This window comes from Triticum aestivum, chromosome 4B (assembly GCF_018294505.1).
Source record: "Triticum aestivum cultivar Chinese Spring chromosome 4B, IWGSC CS RefSeq v2.1, whole genome shotgun sequence".
Lineage (NCBI taxonomy): Eukaryota > Viridiplantae > Streptophyta > Magnoliopsida > Poales > Poaceae > Triticum > Triticum aestivum.
Window position 1 is genome coordinate 380,816,716 of NC_057804.1, and position 22,867 is coordinate 380,839,582.

The following is a 22,867-nucleotide window of genomic DNA, read 5'->3' on the forward strand; positions in this document are numbered from 1 at the left end:
AGGAACTCTCAATTTTGTCCTCCTTCCTTCCTCGCAAAAGAAAGGGAAAAAATTAAAGACTTGGGAAGGCGTACAGAACAAGCTAGTGTACCAGTAAAGAGACGTTGTCGAGTTCTAGGAAAAAGAGAGACGTGCTCCTGTAGCTGGTTCGAATCCAAACCTAGACTATGACTATATATGGTGCTATGCTACTCTGCAAGTAATGAGACTGACATATCCAACATTCGCTTCTCCTCTTCTCTACTTACTCTGCCTAGCATCAGAAGCTCTAGCCGCAGAAACCATGTCCGCTGGTTGCTCGTCCACCTGCTCTTCAGCAGGCAACAAGCAGATATGCGCCAAGTCAGCACCCGTACCATCGCCTGTGGGTCTCATCACACCCTCACCGACACGTCCACCGCAGCCAATTGCTCATCGCAACCCGCTGCCGTTAGTGTGGTGCCACTGCTGCAAATCACGCAGAGTCATCCATCGCGTCTCAACCACAATCCTCAACCCTGGCCGAGTCTTCTACAAATGCCCGAATCATGCGGTAATAATATGTTTAAGTGTTGTTCTGCTGCTTTCAGTTGCTGATTTTTTAATAGTTTTGTTGATGATCTGCCAATTTGATTCGTGTAGAAAAGGGAAGATTCGTGTGATTTGTATTTCTGGAAAGTTGCTGATGTGGGGGAATGCAACTACGCTGATTATTTGGTTAGCCGAGGAATCTCAATACCAGCAGGTTGGGGTGTTGGACAAGTAACTGAACGAACGACAGAAGAGGAAGATGCGGAGCAGAAGGTTAAAGATGTAGTTCCTCTGATCATGGCCAAGCAACAGTTGCTGAATGGCCTTGACAACAATGAGGAGATGAAAGAGCTTGTGAAGATAATGGGCAAAATCGATGTGCTCTGTAGGATGATTGTCTCTTTATTCGGAGTGTATGTAGCACTCGTGATGTATTCAGTGGCTATGACATGAGCACTTTGCTTAAACTAGTAATGAATGAAACGTGTGTAGCAGGCTGGGCGTAGTGTTGTGAACATCTAATGATTTCCATTAACGGAAATCAGGGGGTATCCCCTTTTGCTCATAAATAAATAAATAGCAGAGGCCATGTCGGGTCAGCTTTGTTCTCGTTCGAAGACGTCGAGCAAATTGCAGTCCAACAGCAAACTATGTCATCAAATTCAAGTTTCACAGCCAAATATGAGTACAACTAAACAACAATGTCATCATGTTTTAGTTGTCATACAATTACCAAACACAAATCAGCATACATAACAAGTGATGTTATCACAGCAAAATACTAAACAACATCTTCATCAGGTTTCAGTTGTCATAGCAAACACAATTTCACATAGTAGATAAAAAACGTCTTCTGACAGGCAAATACGACAAAAGCAATGTAATCATCATCCGCAGTAGCAGCGTCAACATATTCGCCATGTGTATCAGTCTGAATCATAATTCCCCACGGTGTCATCTTATTCTTCGTCCTCGAACGTTGGCTTCTTCTTGATCAACTCTTGTATGTCCACAGCACGACATGCAATCTTTTCGCCGGCGTCATTGACGTGATGGTTCTCAAAGATATTAGGAACATCTGTGTTATCTTGTACATCAGGAGCAGTGTAAGCATCATTTTGTTGTGCAACTTCATTAAACGAATTCCTCTGCTCAAACATTTGCAATACTCTCCAGTCATCGCTACGTGCAAATGTGTCTTCCAAGAAAAATATCTGTGTTGCTCAATTTGCCAAAATAAAAGGCTCGTTGGTCTGGTACGCTGCCTTGACATTGATGGATTTAAAATAATCATCATCTCTGGGTTTTGCGTTCTTGGAAACCAGGTTATACCAATGACAGCACAACAGAACCACACACCGATGATCCTCAAAACTGGAGATATACTGCAACTGAACAATGTCTATTATGTTAGCATACATTTCAGTTATCTCTTTGTCATACGTATCCGTGCTCATGATGGCACGGTTTTGTGTCTTCCTGCCTTCGTCTCGTGCAAGGGTGTTGTAGCGCACATCTCCAACAACGCAAGATTCATAATGTCTTACCCGAGTATCATGACCCATTGCTAGTGAGTAAAGGGCATCATCAACTGCCTGCCCATCCTCCCACATCTTCTTAACCTATGGTTAGAAAATAGACAAGCTGATCATCTTATGTACTCAATATATTAAAAAAACTAACAGTGCAATTCAAAAGCTTACATGGTTCTTGAACCATTTCGCAAATCCTGCCATAACCAGTTTGTCAATGTTTCTTGGATTTTGCGGCAGTAACTCCTTTTTGTAGATGTTGCACAACATAGTGATCGCGTCAAACATCTAAAAAAATAAGAATGTGCTGCAAGTTTAGTAGATTACGATGTATAAGCTTCAGTACTGCACTTACTTGATATAAGGTAGTATCTCAGGACAGTTATTCAACACATACCAAACCATTTTGTCCAAATCTTTAGGTTTGTCCTCTTGTTGACTCGTCCCTGTAACTCGAACAGAATAATCGAAAACATTGAGCCCGGGATTGTCTTCACCCACCTCTTTGCTAAGCTGATTAGCTGTTTCAATGTATTTTGAGCAGAAATTCAACACTTTTGTAGTAATGTAGGCCTCTGTAAAGGAACCCTCGGGTCTAGCTCTGTTCCTAACATAGCCCTTGAAAGTGCCTACCCGCCTTTCAATAGGGTACATCCAGCCATACTGTACTAGACCTCTAAGTAGTGCCTCATCAGGTAGATGAACAGCCAAATGCACCATCACATCAAAGAAGGTTGGAGGATATATCTTCTCAAGGTCGCATAGGATAGTTGGTATCTTGTTTCTAAGACGCTCCAAAGCATCTATCCTAATATTTCTACTGTAGAGTTCCCTGAAGAATTGTCCCAACTCTGCAACTGCTCTGTATAAGTCAGGGTGGCCCAATCCTCTAAGGATAACAGGTAAAACCCTTTGAAGTAGGACGTGGCAGTCATGAGTTTTCAACCCTTGTACCTTGTTTCCATCTGCACTGACTCTCCTTTCAGGGTTGGAAGCAAATCCATGTGGGAATCTCACACATGACAGGACCTTGCAGAATTCTTTTCTTTTTACCTTGTCCAAGACGTACACAGCTGGTGCCATATCCCGTGGTTTACCTTCATCTTGCACCTGCAAATCCTTTCTGATACCCAGGTGTGTCAAATCAACCCTAGATTTTAAGGTATCTTTCGTCTTGCCTTCAATATTAAGAAGTGTGCCGATAATGCTGTCACATATAGATTTCTCGATATGCATCACATCAAGATTATGCCGCATATCCAAATCTTTCCAATACTCCAAGTCCCACAAAGCGGACCTGCGGGTAAACAATAATCTCTCTTCTGCCCTGCACACTTCATTTTCCCGCTACCATTACCAGGATGGTTTCCTGGTGTAATATGCCTGAACTTCTCTAATTCCACTTGCAACTCATCGGCGGTGAGCCTCTTTGGTGCATCACGGTTTTCACGCTTTGCATTGAACACATGTCTTAGGTATTTTCTAGGATGCGGCTTGTCCTTGGCAAGGAAACGGCAGTGTCCAATGTAACAGATCTTGCTAAGTATTGCGTATGACAGAGGATTTCTATCATAGCGAACACATGCATTGTAACCATGTGTCGTTCGCCCTGACATAGTGCCCAAAGCCGGATAATCATGGATGCACCAAATTATAACAGCACGCAGAAAGAAATCAGCTGGTGGGCTGCTATATAGGTCTCGAGTGAGAACACCCCTCCATAGTTGTTGAAGTTCCTCCACAAGAGGCTCCATGAACAAATCAAAATCCTTTCCAGGACTTTTTGGACCTGGGATGAGCAAGGCCATCATGTAGTTTGATTCTTTGGTGCAAACATTTGGAGGCATGTTGTAAGGGATAACAAGCATTGGCCACATGCTATATGTGGCGCTCTGGTGGCCAAATGGGTTAAATCCATCTGAAGCTAAGCCAAGTCTAATGTTTCTCGGGTCAGCAGCAAACTTTTTGTGTTTATCATTGAAGCTTTTCCACTCACTACCATGAGATGGATGGCTCATTACATTCTGATCTCTGTACTCCTGGTTCCTAGAATGCCACAGTACATCCTCTCTTGTTTCAGCATCATGAAACAACCTCTGCAATCTTGGTGTAATTGGAAAATGTCTCAGAACATTATGAGGAATCCTCTTCATAGCATCGCCATCTTTCCATCTTGATGATTTGCATTTCGGGCGTTCACTTAAGTTGGCATAATCCTTCCGAAACAGAACACAATTATTCTTACAAACATGGATCATATCATATCCAATTCCCACTACACGAAGGAAATTCTTCATTTTACTGTAGGTGTGTGGCACCTCAGACGCATCTGGGAAATATTTGCAGAAAGCAGCCAACATCGCGTCGGATGATTTGTTGGTCATCCGCTCAGATGTCTTCACCTGAAGAAAGGTGACCATAGCTGAGAATACTGACAGCTTATTTCCTGGGGTGACAGCCATGTTGCATTGTTCCAACATGTGGGCCCACCGCTTTTCTTCTGCGGGTGAAAGTTCACGGAATGCACGAGCATTTCGTACCATTGTTTCAATGTTGGTCAAACTCACTGGCTCCACCACCACCACCTCCTCCTCCTATCACCTGAGCATCAGGCCGATCAAGATGGTGATCTCCTGCTTCCACGTAGTCAATAACATTGACATTCACAGCTTCACCATGATGAACCCACCTAGTATATGTGACCAACATCCCATACAAGTGTAGATGATTTTACACATTTGACTGGGGTCTTGTAACTGAATTCATACAACTGCTACACGGGCAGAGCACATCTGATTTCAGACCACCGTACTCAGCTCTGATAAAGTTCATGAAGTTTTCAACCCCCTCGACATATGCAGCGGAGAATCTTCGAGCAGAAGTTATCCAAGTCCTGTCCATCTGTTAGACATACAAATTAGTTCTTCTACTAGATATTACAGGAAAAACATATATGCTTTTTTATGAAGTCCAGAAAAAAATACCTAGGTTGATGTCTAAAGCTATGGCAAGATATTTGGACGAGCAGATCTAAGTAACGAAATATATGTAAAGCTAATTCAGCAAACATATTTGAGTGCTAAATTATGGCAGGCTATTTCAGCAGTCAATGAGGCCGAGCACACAGCCATCAAACTATCGAAGGCCATCGCAGCAACAAAGATCGAGTATAAAACGTGTAGAGCTATTTCACCTAACAGATTGGCTACTAGACCATGGCAATCTACGTCACAATAAATATATGGCAGGATATTTTAGCAACTAACCGGACTTGGCATGCCATCTCAGCTAAGCAGATTGTGTGCAGAACAGGGCAATGAAGCTTCTTAAGCAGAGCATATTGACAGTAAACTACTTCCGCAAACAGTGAGATTGACAACGTCTATAAGCTAACATTCAACACTACACCGACATGAACGGGGCCTCAGTCTAGAATGAGCATACCATGGGAGAAGCTGACCGCCGTGCGTCTCCACATGAACGTCGCCAGGGGTGGTGGCGCTGACCGCCGTGTGCCTCCACAAGAACGTAGCCAGAGGTGGAGGCGCGACTAGAGGACGACAGTCTACGAGAGCGTACTATGGGAGCGAGATGATCACCGTGCATCCCCTCGATGAACCGCGGCGCCGACGTATCGGCGCGGCGGGGAGGGCGGCTTTGGCGGAGCGAATGGAGTGGAGGGGACGGGGGGGAATATTATTGGCTAGTTTGCCGAAGGGCGGTTGAATCGGATTTCGGGGGAATTTTTGTGTGTGGTGGGGGAGGATTTTCGTGCAGTGGGCGGGGGGGCCGGGGGGTGGCGCATGGTCGGTTTCTCCAAGTGCAGTCCCACGTGTCAGTGAAGAGGCAAGCCAAAGCGCGTTCCGTTTGCGTGAGCCGTGTGCAGGACCGAACGTGTGTGGGGTGCAATGCGACCGCGACAGGAGTGCTGTGAGTGTACCGCCTTTTTTCCTTTTAAGCTAGGTGCTTCGCCCCCTCAAAAAAAATTTGTTGCTTTGTGCAATCTATTGATACTAACTAGTAATTCGGTAATCCCGACTAAAACGGCACGGCTGGTTCTTTTCCCGCGCGATATGCTGGGAGGTTGGCTTAGTTGAGTTTTTTAGGACGAGTAATGCTACACCTACGCAATCCCAGTTACGTAATTAACTTAATGTGAAACATGTGAGCTGTTGATTGTAGATTGGGGGGAGGGAGGGGCCCACCACCATGAAAATTAGGGGAGGAGAGAGAGAGGCAATTTACTTAACCATTTCGTAGGTTCCTGTAGATGTAGAAAGATGTGAAATGTGTGAATGTGTAGTGGACGTACTATTGGTGTGTCTAAGATAAATTGTGTATGTATAGACCCTATGTGTTTATTTTACTTCGCATGTTAGATTTGTCTCGGTTCAATAAAAAGCAGAGTTGGTGATGATGGTGTGCCTGTCATCCTGCAATATAGGCCGTCGATCTATATCTAACGGATAGGAAGGAAACTATGACAATTTACCCGCACTCCTCTCCACATTTGCAGATAAGGCTTTCCCTCGTTCATCCTTTTCTCCCACAAGATCTTGATCTTCCATGCAACGCACGGGCATCTTGCTAGTACTCCTACAATATGTATATTATTGTGAAAGTTCATATACACCGGCCGAGATTAATGCAAACACGGCAGATTTTCATTACATTTCGAACTTTTATAGGACAGAAAAATAAAAGAAACCCGACCCTAAACCTATTCTACGGCGGCGACCGATGTCCTCCATCTGCGATCTCTATGTACGGGGGCGGGGTTCAAGACCCGTGAAGTGAAGGTGCGGTCTCCGGCGAGGAAGAGTAGAACACGGGATACGGACCGGCCAGTTGGCACACCATGCCCTGCCGCCTCCCATGCCCTACTCATTCTCAGAGGAGTCCCTGACCTCGGCGGTGCCGGACGTTGGACGGCGGCAAGTAGGACGCGTGGCTGACGGTGCTCCCGTCGTCGGCCGCCAGCGTGGCCACCGCTTGTGCGGTCGCATCCACGTCTGGCTACGCCGCGATTGCGTCGCGAGAGGCGACTTGAGCGAGGGCGGCAACCTCGATCTTCATCCCCGAAGACAAGCTCTCCCGCAAAGCATTCACACTTGCGGTCATGGCGGATGTGGTGCCAGGTAGGAGGACGAGGCACTATGGTGTGGAGGTTAGCTGGGCGTTGCCGTTGTAAGTAGCACATTTCGGTGAGGCCAAGCGTCCGGGTTCGTCATTAAGTCGCCGGAGTTGGTTCCTCGGGCACCGAGACTCTTAACAGCGACATACGAACGGACGGCATGAATGCGGGCAGCTGGCGCCGGCTGGGAACACAGCACGTGACGACGCGAGGGACTAGGGTTTTGGTGTGCCAGGGTAGTCAGCTGCGGTCATGGCAAAGTTGGAGATGCCCTCTGCTCACATGCAATCCCCGCATGTCATGGAAAAAGCAAGACGACTCGGCATGGTCTCAGGTCCAGAGGATGCAGTTGGCCGTGCTACACCACTCGCGGACGCGTCACGGCGTCCCATGCATCCTCGAAGAGCCGGGTGTTGGGGTGTGTTTGGATTGTGGCCAAAGTGCACCTTACCAAAAGTTTGGTCATGACCCAAAGATTGGTCTTTGTTTGGACGGTTGCCATTTTTTTTGCATGCCAATGAACTCTAGCCAACTCTAGTTCATTTTTCTTGCCAATGTTGGCCAAATCATGGGCAACCAATACCTCAACCAAAATTTTGGTCATGACCCAAAGATTGGTCTTTGTTCGGATGGTTGCCATTTTTTGGCATGCCAATGAACTCTAGCCAACTCTAGTTCATTTTTCTTGCCAATGTCGGCCAAATGATGGGCAACCAATACCTCAACCAAAATTTTGGCTACCCAATGCTTTGATGGGGCAACCTTGGGCACAAACCAAACATACTGTTGGTCGTGCCACAGCACTAACACCACCCTCGACACAATGAAACCGATCGTGTCTAGCGATGATATGAGCATGTCGCTCACCGCGGTCGCTGTGTCTAGAGGTGGTGCTGGAGCTGCGCCCCATTGTTGGCCCCAACGACCCACATGAACGGTTGTCGGTGGCGAGGAGGTCGTGGGCCAGCTCCTCCATTGGACTAGTCTGCGCTACATCGTCCCGATGGGTGTGCCCCACATGTCGGATTTTTCCCTATTTTCCCGGCCATATTCGACCGTCAGTGCTCCGCGTTGCGCATTAGGCCTTTCACTATGTAGGCCAAGCGAGACAACTTATTGTTTATTTGAGCCATTCAAGTATAATCATGTGGCGTTTGCTTATTCCTCATTCCTCTCCAACCCTCTTCTCCATCGATCATGTCGCCTCCAGTCGAGTCCATCCTCCCGCATGCCTCATTTGAACATTCCGCCGAGTATCATTCGCATGTACCCACCCTAGTCCTCTTTCAATAGATCTCCGGACCCCGAGATGAAATCGAGAGAGAACGAGTGGGGGCACGTGATACCTAAGGCGGATTCAAAATTTTGAACCGGTGATCATAGCATCCGCAAATCATATATAAAGGGTATTCAATGTTCGTTTCATTTTTGAACGTACAATATACTCCCTCCTATCCTTTCTAGTTTACATATAAGTTTTATGTGTAGTCAAAGTATCTCTACTTTGATCAAAAAGGTATCAACATTCAACAACGCCCAATCAATATTGTTAGATTCGTACGTACTCCTAGATTTGTACTCGAGATGGTTTCCAATTTGTTTTCAACCACGTGAATGTGCTTGTTCTCGCGCATGCTCTTCCTACTAGGATTTCGCCACGTATAGCCAGTCCAATAGTAACTTTTTTAAGCTCCCTGTCCAATAGTACACGTGGAGTACTGACAACATCTGTACTCCCTCCTTCCATTTATATAGGGCCTATGTGGAGGAGAGAGATGTGAAAAAGTAAGGGGAGTGAGCTCTCATGCAAGAGCCTTAGCTATATACGCATTCCTAGTTAAATACTAGTACAATAAATATGAAGAAAGAGATAGAGAGGAGATGGAAAAAAGTACTAATACAATAGCCAACCTTATATATTTTTTGCGGGAAATAGCCAACCTTATAGCCCACACTACCGTATGAGTGCATATAATAGATGATGGCTATAGATGACATGGCAGTCCCTCATAGCCATCGACTGGCTATATTATTAACCATGCTCTAATGCGTTTTTAAAACCGCATTTGACTATTGACAAGATTAATAGTACATGAGATGTATAATGTGAAAATTATATCATTGGAAACTCCTTTCACATACGAATTTGACCGTATGCTTTGTGTAAGTTGCATGTCATATATTATTACTCTAACATTTGGTCAAAGTTAGCCTCGAAAAACGCATTAGGCCATGTATAGTAAATGGAAGGAGGGAGTAGTAGTGGAAGTGGATCCTCTGACGTAGGTATCCCTGCCTTACCCTCCCTTTCGGTCACTTACTGGCGGACCCCATGCTTGCTAGGCCCCGCATGTCAGTTACTCAATGGGTTCGGCCACGTCAGGGGATCCTCATCCGTAGTATGCTCCCTCTATTTTTATTTACTCTGCATAAAATGGAGGGAGTGGTAGTATAATAAATGACGCGGACGGGGGAGGGGGAGGGACGTCGGTTTGCTCTCAACTGCGGTCCCACAAGCAAGCGAAAACGCAAGACGAAGCGTGTTCCATTCGGTGAGCGACATGGAGGGTCCAGCGTGCCGGGCTGCAACGCGAACACGACAAGAGCGATGTACAGTCAAAACCGATTGACTGGTCATCACTGAAACCACTATTCACACCAGAACCTTCGCTGGTCGGCCTACGCCAGCCACTGCCCTAAAACCACACCTAATCTCCAGCCCATTCCCCCACCTTTCGATCCCCTAGCCCACATCAAGCGTCCCCTAGTTTGCCGGAAAGCCATGGTGCGCTGCAAGATCACTTACTACAAGATGTTGACGCCGGAGCGCCACGCAGAAATCACGGCGGCGGTCGGCGCCACGGACCTCCGTTCCCAAGCTCGCTTTGAAGCGGGGCAATCCCCGAGTTCTCTGGAGCCAAGCTACGAGGAGGAGGAAGCTGATCCAATGTTCATGGCGAAGGTCGCGGCGTAGAAGGCCCCCGATGGGTATGAGACAATGGACGTCGACTTTGTGCCGGCGTCCGAGTCCCCTCATGGTGCAGGTGGACTAGCGGTTCAACATGGTGATACTAAAGGAGGACCGTGAGGTAGAGGCTCAACTCGACACGGAGCGTGCGCATGCCACTGCCATCGAGGCTCTCTTGTAGGCAGAACCAGATGTCGTGGATGTGAACCAGGTGGCGGATGCTCAACTTGAGGCTGAGCGCGCGGATGCCGCTGCCATCGAGGCCCTCCTGCAAGCGGAACCGGATGTCCTAGACTTGAACCGGGCGACAGAGGCTCGACTCGTTGCTGAGCACGCGGATGCCGCTCTCATCGACGCCCTCCTGTAGGCGGAACCGGACGTCCTGGACTTGACCCGGGCAGCGGAGGCTTGACTCGACACAGAGCGCGCGGATGCTGCTGCCATCGATGCCCTCCTACAGGCGGAACCAGACGTCCTCGACTTGAACCGGGCTGTGCTCTCGTCTATGCAGAGCGCCCGCACGCTCCGCTTGAACGAGTAGTTGGAGGCCAAGGACAACCACGGTGCGGAGACACACGTCGGCAGCTACGACTAGTTCACGCCAGCAGCCAAAGACGACGAGGTCGTCTCTTTCGCGAGCAGTGATAGTTTTTCTTTATGTTGTTGTTTTTATGGATCTTTTGCTGTGTAAAAACATATATTTGTTATGCAAGTCGCCTGACTTGGGTCAGTCTACCATTTCAGGCGGTTGGATGAATATCCTACGTCTCCTAACCCTTCTTTCCTTCTTCCTCACCTCTTCTTCTTCCCCAACAGACCACCGCACGGGCCGTACGGATACTCCCCAACATGCGGTTGGATAAACATACTCTATGAACGAAAATTATGTGTCAGCGATAGGATGGCTGAGTTTGGTTTGTTCACATGCGACAGCACGTGTCAGTGAGGGTGCGTTCCCTTGGTTGGGTTTGCGGCGTGCAGGAGCGACTGTGTGAGGGTGCGGTGCGACCGCGGCGTGCAGGAGCGACCGTGTGAGGGTGCGGTGCGACCGCGACAGCCGTGCGCAAGTGTACCTCCTTCTCATTTTGAAAACTTTAGGCAAGCTTGGCAAAAATGTGTGGCGAAGTTTGGCAATGCAAGGCCTAGACCCAAACAGGATAAGTACGTACGTACTAGGAGTACTAGTGTTAAAAAAGAAAGGCGGGGTTTTCCTTCGCGGGATTTAATCGATACAAATCCTCGTTTTACGTGTCAATTAATGCGTATTTTTTTCTCCAAAGACCAAAGAGCTAACCATCTCACTCCTCATCGCTTGATTAATGCAGCGCCATGCAAACCAACCTTCTCACTTCCGCATGCATGCAGGGGATATTAATGTCCTTGGTTGCTTAGAGGCAACCCCATCAATTTTGCCTCGATTAGTGTTAGTGGCCCTTTGCAAATTGTAATTTTGATATACTGGCCTTGTGTACAAAAAAATGGAGGTAGTAACTATATTTGACTTCCTTCCCCATTGCGGTGACGTCGACGATATCTTTTTTTGTGGTTTGGCGAAGTGCGTTCGACGGAGAACACCATTGAGGGAGACCACGGTAAGTCGTTCGCAAGTGCCGCCTGCAAGCCGAGACAACCGCCTTATTTGCATCCAGGAAGTCCGTTGAACCAAAGGACTAGTACTACTAGGAGTACAATAGCGTCCGTCCAGCTTAGTGCGGTGAGATGGTTTCTCGAAGAAGACGATGGAGAAGCGGAGTCAGCGAAGAGTGAAATGATGGTTGCTTCGTCCGTGCTTTTGTGATTTGACGCGTCACTACTTTGTGATTTGTGATAGAAGGGACAGGGGAGTAGACTATGTGCTCTATACTGTACTACATGCGTCCAAGCATGGGAGAAAGAGGAGAGACGTTGCATTTTTCTATTCCTTCAATCAATCAATCAGGGAGCTTCGGTTCCATCTTTTTGGCTTTGGCAACACCGTCCACAATGGTTCCCACGATGCCAAAAGCTATTTTCACATTTGGCTACACATTGTGGATGCCCTTAACCGTACCACTTGGTTTTGCTCCTGTGTGCTATCTATACAAATCTCAATTATATTGATCTAAAAAATTATAGAATCAAGATTAGTAAAAAGGAGGTGATTTTGCCGCGCGGATGGCGGGGGAGGTTTCTTATTTTCAGAGGACGTTGTCCTGGCGGTTTGCTAACATGCGGTCCCACGTGTCAGTGCTTTACCAAGCCGATCCGCGTCCCACATGAGGCAGAACAACGGCAGAAGCAACACGTGGTTAAGTTGAAGAAGATGAGGGAGAAGCGGATTCAGCAACGAGTGAAATGATGGTTGCTTCGTCCCTCCAACTTCTTTTTTTAGCATTATTACTTCGTCCCTCCAACTTAACTGCGGGAAAGGTGCAGCTTTGTGATTTGACGCCTCATTGCTCATTACTACGCCGGCGCCATGACTGGGGTGCTTCACCCCGGCTGCTCTGCACTGTATTCCGGTATGGCACGTGGACCCGGTAGCTTGATGTCCCACATGTCGGCGAAAGGGACTAGAAGATTTATGAAAGCGAGCGCTCCACTCTTACGACGGAGGAGTACACGACACGACGGCCCAGTGAACTGTCACTTGTACTGTATAGTACTATAGTTTTGCTGTTTCGCACGATCCATCGATACAAACCCGATTAAACAGGAAAGGGCGGGATTTTTCCCGCGCGGTAGATGATACTGGCCATACATTTCAAAGGCAATTTTAATGTATGCAAACTGAATAATTATAAGTAACAATATGATATCTAGTAAAACTAAAAACACATATGATTTATTGTGTTAGAGTGTAGTAGTAGTGCTGTATTGCATAGTTGTTAGATGTAACATGCGAGAACGTGTAGAGATGTAGTTTTGGAGGGCCTACAGAGAGAAAAGCGTAATACGGTCACCGAACTTCAGAATAAGCTGATTACGGTCACTATATACGTTTTGCGGTGATTATACGGTCACTTGCTCACGGTTCAGCATCGGATTGCACTCTGTTGACCGGCCAAATAGTCTGCGTGGCGCCATGTTGACTAGTTAAATTGACCATGTTCCTTGTGGGTCCCACCTGTCAGTTCGCATAGGGAAAAGGTCAGATAAACACAAATTTACGCAGGCGCGACAAGACTCCAACCCGTGCGCGGGAATCACCTGGTTGTGTATGTGTCTGTCAGGGCCTGATGTGTGCGCATGCACGTGTAGGTTGAGCACTTGAGCGTGAGAGTGTGTGTTGGTCGTGTGGTGTACTGGTGTGTGCATGCATGCATGCGTGTGTGCGTGTGAGTGTTGCGTGCGTGCGTGGCTGCGTGTGTACGTGTGAGTGTTGCGTGCGTGCGTGGGTGCATGTGTTTGTGTGAGTGTTGCGTGGATGCAGTTCGTGTGCATGCGTGCGTGTGTGTATAATCACCACACCAGCTCCTGTGTGTTAAAACAGACGGCTCAGCATACCAATACAAGGCCACCTTGTCCGCTGTGCCCGCGGTCATGACTTCGAACCACCGTCCAAATATTTTTTTGTCGTTTGTTTTCATTCTTACTAGCAAGATGCCCGTGCGTTGCACGTAACATCAAGATGCATTTGTATGACTAGTTTATCTTGTGAGAGAAAAGGATGAACGAGGGAAGGCCTTATTTGCAAATGTGGAGAGGTGTGTGGGTACCTTTTTGCAAAATTGCCATAGTTTCTTTCCTATCCGTCAGATATAAATCGGACGGCCTATATTGCAGGATGGCAGGCACACCATCATCACCAACTCTGTTTTTTATAAGAGTGTATTTTATGTATTTTATAAGAGTGTAGATGTAGAGTAGATACAAGTCGACAGGTGGGCACGATGGTAGTGAGATAATGTGATGCAACACTAGAGGTGCCACGTGGAGCGTTTAACTGGTCAACTAGTCATGTCATGAGCAAATACAGAGTTGTACGGTGAGCCCGTGACTGTATAATAACCACTAAACGTAAATGGTGACCGTAATGAGTGGATTCTGAAGTCCAATGTACGTATCGTGCTTTCGCTTCAAATACAATGATCGTCATTGCATATATCGCGAGAGAAAGATGAAACATGCGTGAATTTTCTGGGGGCTTACTTTTAGAGGACCTGGAGATAGTTTTGTGTGCATACGTGAAAGGGGCGTACAGGGGGGTATGCGATGGAGAGAGAGATGCTCTTCGTTTCTCTTTATTATGACTAACTTTGTATATAGTATAAAAATATACAAATTCACAGTGCGGAATAAATATCATTGTGGGCACCATGCAATGCAAATTAGCGTTCGTACTCCTCCATATAACTTTGTAATGTTGTATATATGTAGAAACTCTAAAATAATTTTTTGGCCACACTTTATTCAAAAGGAATGTTGTATGCGAAATAAACGTGAAGAGAGGGCTTTTTAGATCAATGGGGTACGTGATGTAACATGTGTGAATGTGTAGTTGATGCATTTGGCGGGGCCTAGAGAGGTATGTGTGTGTATTACGTATTCGAGAGAGGCATGGATAGAGGGGCCGACGGGGGGGGCGTGGGAGAGATAGCACGAGAAATGAGAGTGGTCTAGAGAGAGAGAGACGAATATGACGTCACGACGAGAGATTCCATTCCCTTGAGTGTGTATATGCAAGGGGGAGGGAATAGAGGCACCAGGAGAAATTTTTTGTGTGTGTGGTGTTTGTGTTGGTATGTGTGGGTGTGAGAAGATAATGAGACGTGGGGGCAGAGGGTGTGTCACCGCGTGAGGTCCGGTGGGTCGAGGTGAGGCCCTTCATTCGGTTCCATCCTGCGCCACATTGGTCGGCCCGTGACGCATTTAGGAAGACCCATGGATGACTAGTCGTACAAGACAAAGATAGCAGAATTGTGAAGGACTCTGTGTCCACTGACAAAGCCGGCTAGGATTTGTAACCCTAGGTTCTCGGACTAAGGTAACCCCTTTATCTCTGATATTACTATTCATCCAACCTAACTTTAAGGGGCATCCTACAGAATGCTCTGCTAGAATCATACTCGTCGATTAGGAAGAGAGGTGTGAGACAATGCGTGAGAGACAGGCCTAAAGATAATGTGCGTACATGAGACACGTAGGCAGGTCCATGTATATAGAAAGGGTCGATGGGGATTGTGCGTGTGTATGTTTGCGAGAGGAAGAGTGCTTGTGATAAAGGTTAGTGAAAACAGTTGTAAATGGTTACGAGAGGGAGGGAGGGTTATATCTAGAGCATGTGTGCGAGAAAGACACCTCGGGAGAGAGTGTGTGAGCATGTGTGAGAGACCACCGATGGAGAGTGAAACTACACGTAAAAGACTGCTGTACACATTGATTAAAGATATAAATTGTATCCAAATATTAGGATGGGATCATGATATTTGCAATTCGCGTAAGGAGCGGTCATTGATCCATCAGACATCTAGATTCTATCGAATTTGAGCATGTCTATGTTATTATTCGACACAATTGATCCACATAGTTAGTATTTTGAACTCCAGACAATGCATCGCTTTAGCAATCGAATATAAACGTGAGTATAGTTCATGTTGTGTGTGTAAAGCACATTATACATACGAAAGTTACACAATGAACATTATAAATAGCTACCTATGAACTAGCATACATTTGAACTCAACTTAAGGTGGTTTAAAAAAATTGAATTCAACATGAAGTCCATTCAATTATTTGAATTTGATATCATGGCATTTGTAAACCATACCTAAATTATGGGGGCACCAATCTTTGCTCTGATTTTGTACATAATAGCATATGTAGTCGTGTACAAAATAGATTCAAATTTAGCTCCTCAATTCCAAAATAATCGTAGTTATAGGATTTTCAAGTGTCAAAATTTCAAAAAGAAGCGGATAATTTAATGAGGTTTTCAAACATACGAGGTCAAATATAACGTTGTCTATTTAGGTCAATCCTCATAGTTCAAGAGTACTCTAAACGTGAATGCTTGTGTTTCAAAATTTCAAACGAAGCACCAAAAGAGCCTCTACTCGCCCGTAACCGCGTGAGACCAATGTTTGGTAGTACAAGAAAATTACTTTTCTAATAACTCCGACCCGTGAAACCTACCGGCCCGAAGTCCAAAGGTCTAAACTGGGGTAGGTTTGTATCTTCATCTAGACGCCACGCAACCGCCTCCGAAAAACATTCATACACAATGGCCGCCTAAGCACACATGCGCGCAGCTGAAATTGCTCCCGTCCACTATTTGGGACACCTGGGATTACCATCCTACCCACGACCCGCAGTAGGTCCGAAATTTAAGAGGGGGGCAAAGTTTGTACTTTCCGCAAATTTCAAACAAGCGCGTCCCATCTTCTGTTCAAAAAAGCCAAAAACAAGCGTGTCCAAGACCGAAACATGGTTCCCCCCACCTGTCCGAATCCCGATTTGTACTCCGTGGGCGCCAAAACTACCTCTCCACCAGTTGCGAAACCTTGATGTCCTCCGTTCGCCACCCCATCCCACCCATCAACCGCCGCCCTCCTCCATCACGCCGAAGCCGATACCCCGACGTCGTCGTCCACCGTAGCCTCAACTGCAACGCCCTCCACGGCTAGTAGTTGAAGCCGAGGCCGAGCCGTCCGTACCTGAGCCAGTTCAACCACGCCGTCCTGCGCCTCACCGCTGCCGCTCCAACTTCGCCACCCTCCATCGCACCGGAGTTGTCCTGCTACACCGTCCTTCGCCGCCTCGGATCTGCTTCCCCTCCGCCGACATACGGCCACGGCAACACAGTCAACAATTTGGCCATGGGTTTGTCCTAGACTGCACCCTCCAGAACATCGGTTTCCCCGGTAAAAAGAAGAAGATCAGCGTGACATGTGGAGGTGACCACACCAGCAACCGAAAATTGTACTCCTCTTCCCTTATTCATGCAAATCTTACATCTCTGCTTGCACGGTATTCATCCCACCGAAGACACTAGTTGACCGCTTCTTCTTGATACTAGATGCTCCTAGTAACTCGCGATGCACAAGGTTTCTCCTCATATACTATTTCACCTTAGCTAGAGGTCCGTCGCCCCCCTGAATTTCAATTTCTGGCGAGTTGATTCCCAATTAACGGAAGCATTCCCCGGCGTAACAGGCGCTAGTACGCCTATTACGCTGGGGAAGCAGCGCCTTGGTGTTTATCTTAGGGGCGTGTGCGGCCTAGAGCTATTGGCGCCCGATCTGGAGGTCTGCCGGGATTAAAGGGATGGCCAGGGTGCGCTGCCAAGCACGGCGGTGGTGTGAGGTCGAGGGGAGGGCGGGGCGGCGGAGGCAGGGGTCTGGGCCGATGGTCGCTGGCGGTTCGAGAAAGATCATCAACAGTGACTGGCGGGAGGTAGACGAAGGACATGTGCCCATTCCTTATAGATCAGACGGTTCATTAAAAAAATCGACTGACCTATTTATTTTCAGTCGACTGTTATCTTAGATATGACCACATGTGGTGGTGTGCTGGAGGAGTAGCTGCATTTCCTGTGCTCATATATTACAAAATCATACGGAGTAGAATCTAATTTTCTTTGCCATGCAATGTTGTAGAGCTATCATATGTCTCCTGTCATTTATTTTTTAGCCACCTGCTATCTGCTACTTTTACAGTGCACCAGTTCTTCACACACTTCACCCATACTCTCACTATTGTGTTTTTATGCAAGGGTATTTCAGAGTCTGCCGAAAGAGAAGCAACAAAGAAAAGAGAGAAGTCATGCCAGCTTTCTTCGCGGTTAGGCATGACACGTTACAGTGCTATAAAGGGTGCAGTGTCAGCAGATGGAGACGGTAAACGTAGCTCTGGAGTTGATGACCTCGCTCGCAATGAACCACCATCCCAGGTGCTTGCTTTAACTTCGCGGTGTCATATGTGGTTGCATGTTCCATATGGTGTCTAGCTCGTGTTCGAAAGGAAAGATATTTTTTACATGAATCACCATCCCGTGAGCACCAGAAGACAAATAGCTAGTCAGGGCACTGGCCGAGCCAGTGAGAAGCCCAGCAAAGATAGGCATCACCTGGAAGCCAACTAAAAAGCTGCGATGGTGGCGAAGCAGCCCGCCTCCCACCAGGCTCTTAGGTCCTAGATGATCATGCTCACCACTCCAGCCGGATGTCTACCTTGTATTGCTTCCAATTTGGTTAAATTGCATCTGCTTAGCTTACATATTATACCTTTGAATATGACATGCCTTTCTGTTTTTGGTACATACTAGTACATCTGTGTATTAACCATGTTCTTACATCAAACTAATGTTCTTGTGTATCCCTCATCAATCACTTATGATGAGGCAGGCAGGCAAGGGGACTACTCCTCATTTAAAGAATGCAGCATCAGCCTCCCAACATGATTCTCAAGAAACAGAAATGTTAGATGAAGGTAGTGAACGTAGCTCTGTAGTTGATTACATCATTTCCCCTACACTAGCATCGCAGGTGCTTACTCTAACTTGGCAGCGTGGTATGTGATTGCATGTTGCATATGGTGTCTAGATTGTAATTCTTCCAATCTGGTTAAACTGCATGTGCTAGTCTGCTTAGCTTATACATTATACCTATTAATGTGACATGCCTTCCTGTATTTAGTACATAGTACATCTGTCTATTAAGCATGTCCTTACATAAAACTATTGTTTTTTTGTATCCTGCATCAATCAATATGATGAGACACCTTTAGTATATGCAGTGCGATATTAGTTGCATCTTTCATATGTTTTATAGCATGCGCTGCTTCTAATTTGTTGAAACTCCATTTATGATGGGACACTTTTAACTTGGCAGAGTCATATTGGTTGCATCTTTCATGTGGTGTCTAGCTTGCATTGCTTCTTATTTGCTGGAATGGTTTCTGCTTAGTTTACACAAAGAGTTGTGAACATGCCATGCCGTCCTGTTTTTCGTACATATTCCATCCTGGTATCATGTGTTTGCCTTGCATCAAAGTAGTGATTGTCAGTATCATGCATGAATGAGTTCTAAAGAGAGAATTTTATTGCTTTTTCTTGTCGGTTTTACTTGAAAATTCAAAATCAATAAAGCGGAAGGAAGTTAGCAAGGCAGCGGATAAAGGTTCTCCTTCCAAACGGAGGGCCTCTACAGTTTCTACTCCTCCACACCCCCAAGATGACTTCCAAGACAACACATGCATAGACGCTCAACAAGGCTGTGTTTAAGATGAGCACGTCTCCCCTAGTGCACCATCACCGGTGCTCCCTCTAACTTGGCACTGTTATATGTGGTTGCATGTTATGTGTGATGTCTAGCTTGTATTGCTTCTAATTTTGTTGAGTTCCATCTACTTACTTTACACATTATACTTGAATAAGACACGTGTTCCTATTTCTAGAACATACAATATCTGTCTATCACACCATGTTCTTACATCAAATTACTAATGTTGTGTAACCTGCAACAATCACTTATCATAAGACATGTTTGACTTCGGAGTGTGATATAGGTTACATCTCACATTCTTTTCTAGCTTGTACTACTAATTTGTTGAAATGGCACTTATGACGAGACAGTTTTAACTTGGTAGAGTGATATTCGTTGCATCTTTCATATGGTGTCTAGTATTCATTGCTTCTAATTTGTTGAAATGCCTTCTCCTTAGTTTACACATCATTAGTTGTGAATATGCAATGCTGTGAATATGCAATGGCACTAATGACGAGAGACCTCTAACATGGTAGTGTGATGTTGTTTGCATCTTGCATATGATTTATTTCTTGTACTGCTTCACATTTGTTTAAACAACATTTATGATGAGACACTGTTAACTTGGCAGAGCGATATTTTTAGCATCTTTCATATGGTGTCTACCTTCCATTGCATTGCTTCTAATTTGGTGAAATGTCTTCTTCTTAGTTTACACATCATAGTTCTAGTTATCTCTTCCGTCCTCTTTTTCATACATATTACATCCTCCTATCATGTGGTTGTCTAACATCAAAGTTCAGTTTGTCTGCATCACGCATCAATTTGTTCTAAAGAACTAAATTTTTATTCATTTTTCTTCTCGTCTTGACTTAACATGGCACAGAGAAAGAGGAAGAAACACAGAATGGCAGGGAATGAGAAGCGGATGAATCCTGCAAATTCTGCTGGTACTGATGGTGCAATAGAAGGTTAATGTCCAGCGGAAAATTCTACAAACACGGCATCCCATGCTACATGAGCTGCAAAAAAAGCCAAAAAGACACAAATAGCTGCCACCAAACAAGTAGATACAACCCTAGTTCTTGCAACACCTACCACAATACTACCAGCTGCACGACTTACTCATGCGTCAACTGAGCTAGCAGCACGTTCCCAAGCTCCCTTGCCACCTGACACTACTTCCCAAGCACTCTTGACACAAGACGAGTTGGCAATATCAGATGAACCTTGTGAGCTTCAACAGCAAGAAGGTAGTTGCTGGAGTCAAGTTACAGTGGCATGCTTCTTTATATGTAGTCTCACAGTTTGATGTACACTAACACTTCCTATGTTCATTGTTGGACTAGCACCTAGGCGCGAGAGGAAACAAACATCAGGGATATTGCTCGATAGGTTAACTAAATCTAGAGGCGGAAGAATGGAGATCCGTTTTGAGGCAGGTTTAAAAAGGCCACGTGATGCTACAGAGTCAGCCAAGTTAGTATCAGAGGCAGCGGTTGCTGTTAGGTGTCATGTACGTATCCTCCCAACACGGATTCAGTACAGGAATGACAAAGGAGAAACCCAGTTCAACACCTTCCTCTACCATTTATCTGTAAGTACGGTTATGTATGGAAACTAGTAATATCGTCTTGCTCTGTCCCATACTTTCTAGGTTGCTGATAATGAGACTCCCATAATTTTTAACAGATGAGGTTCAAGTTGGATAGCCAAGATGATGCAACCAGACAAGCTTGCACCCATGTTTTCAAGTCTGCTCTGCGACGATATTGGTGTAACTTGAGGAAAACCCACTTTGAAGGCAAGGCTAACAGTGAACTTTCCCAAACATCTCCAGTGGAAAATATATCGGATGAAGACTGGAGGGGCCTTGTTAAACACTGGTCTGATCCGAAGTATCAGGTACATTATATATATGTGATCAGATCACATGTTAAAGTCCTATTTACGCATGTGCCACACAAATCTATCTTCTTGTAGGTGAACTGTTCAAAGAACAAGGCCAACTGTACAAAAGTGAAATTCCAATAGACGACAAGATCTCGTAGCTATATTGCACACTGCAAGGCTCTTGTAATTAGCTGTTGTTTCACTCTTTTCGCTGTACTATATTATCAGATCTATATTGACTTGTTCCAAATGCAGAGGAAAGCCCGCAAGGACCAAAAAGTACCTGAACCAAATGCTCTGGAAATCTTCAAGGACTGTCACACTAGCAAGAAGAAGGGCATGACTACACCAGTCAAAGTCATTGTTGTAAGTCCTTAATCCTCATGCCTTTTAACTACTACTTACTCTGACTTGTGCCTTGAACTGCATCGTTCGCAACCAATGTCTATTACTCTTTTCAATTTTATACACAATTGTCTTAGCGTATCATTGCACCTTACAAGGTTTAAAAGAGAGGAGTGATGTTCCTTTGATCTTGACCCATAATCTAGTTCCGTGCTGGACTTGCCCACACAACGTTACAATTGCCTGTTTGTCTGTTCTCAGTTGTTTTGTGATATGAATGATGTCATACTATGCTTACCGTATTATAAACTACGTCTCTTTATCCTTAGCTCAAAGCAATGTTGTATCTGGGCTCCAGGCACAATTCCATTCCCTAACAGAGACCATTTGTGAAACAAGGAGAGACATTGTTCGATGTCGTCAGATATGCATGATTTTGAAACCAGACTATCAGACATTTGCTATGTTGTTCAGGAGCCTAGGGGAAATGAAGGCGAGGGTTATGGTGCTCCATCGGACAATACAACATGAAAACATAACAGTTAGGTCAAATGAACTGAGCTTCTGAAATTCTGGTGGTGCATTTATCTGCTAGACTGTTAAGTTTTATGCCAACCTTCCTTTTGTTATATAGTTGTAATTTGTTTTGGTGTGATACAAAATTTATTCTTAACGTGCAGCCACCGGCTGAAGAAAACAGCAAGCTATTTTTGTATAGTGTAGGGTGTTCCCTATATTTGCACTAGTGGTGATCTTTGATGCCGAGTGGATGTAATCTATGCAATCGCCTTAATAGCCTAGCGTTAGTTTCGGCCTTATTTATTTCCTAGTCTTCTTTTTCCCTGGTTTGTTAGTGGCCGCAACAACCATGGGCCATATATGGGCCGTAGGATCCATGGGTCTCCTACGGGCTGTAGGATCCATGGGTCTCCTACGGGCCATCGATAAATGGGCCTCCAACAGGGCTGTAGAATCGGTGGGCCTCGGGCCGTCGGATAAATGGGTCTACATGGGCCGTAAACGGGTGTAATTGGTATTGTCCCAGCACGGTAACGGGCCGTTAACAGGCCGTAGGACAGCAAAGGCTTTATTCTGTCACAGGCATAACGGGTCATTAATCAGCCAGAATATAGGACGGGCTGGAAACGGTGCAATGGGTTAACAGGCCAGAAACGGGCTGACTCTTGCCATGGGTCGAGTTTGGCCCATTAGGGTAACAGGCCAGTAACGGGCCGACTCTTGCCATGGGACGAATTTGGCCCATTAGGGAACATGCCAGTAACGGGCCGGAAGTAATCGA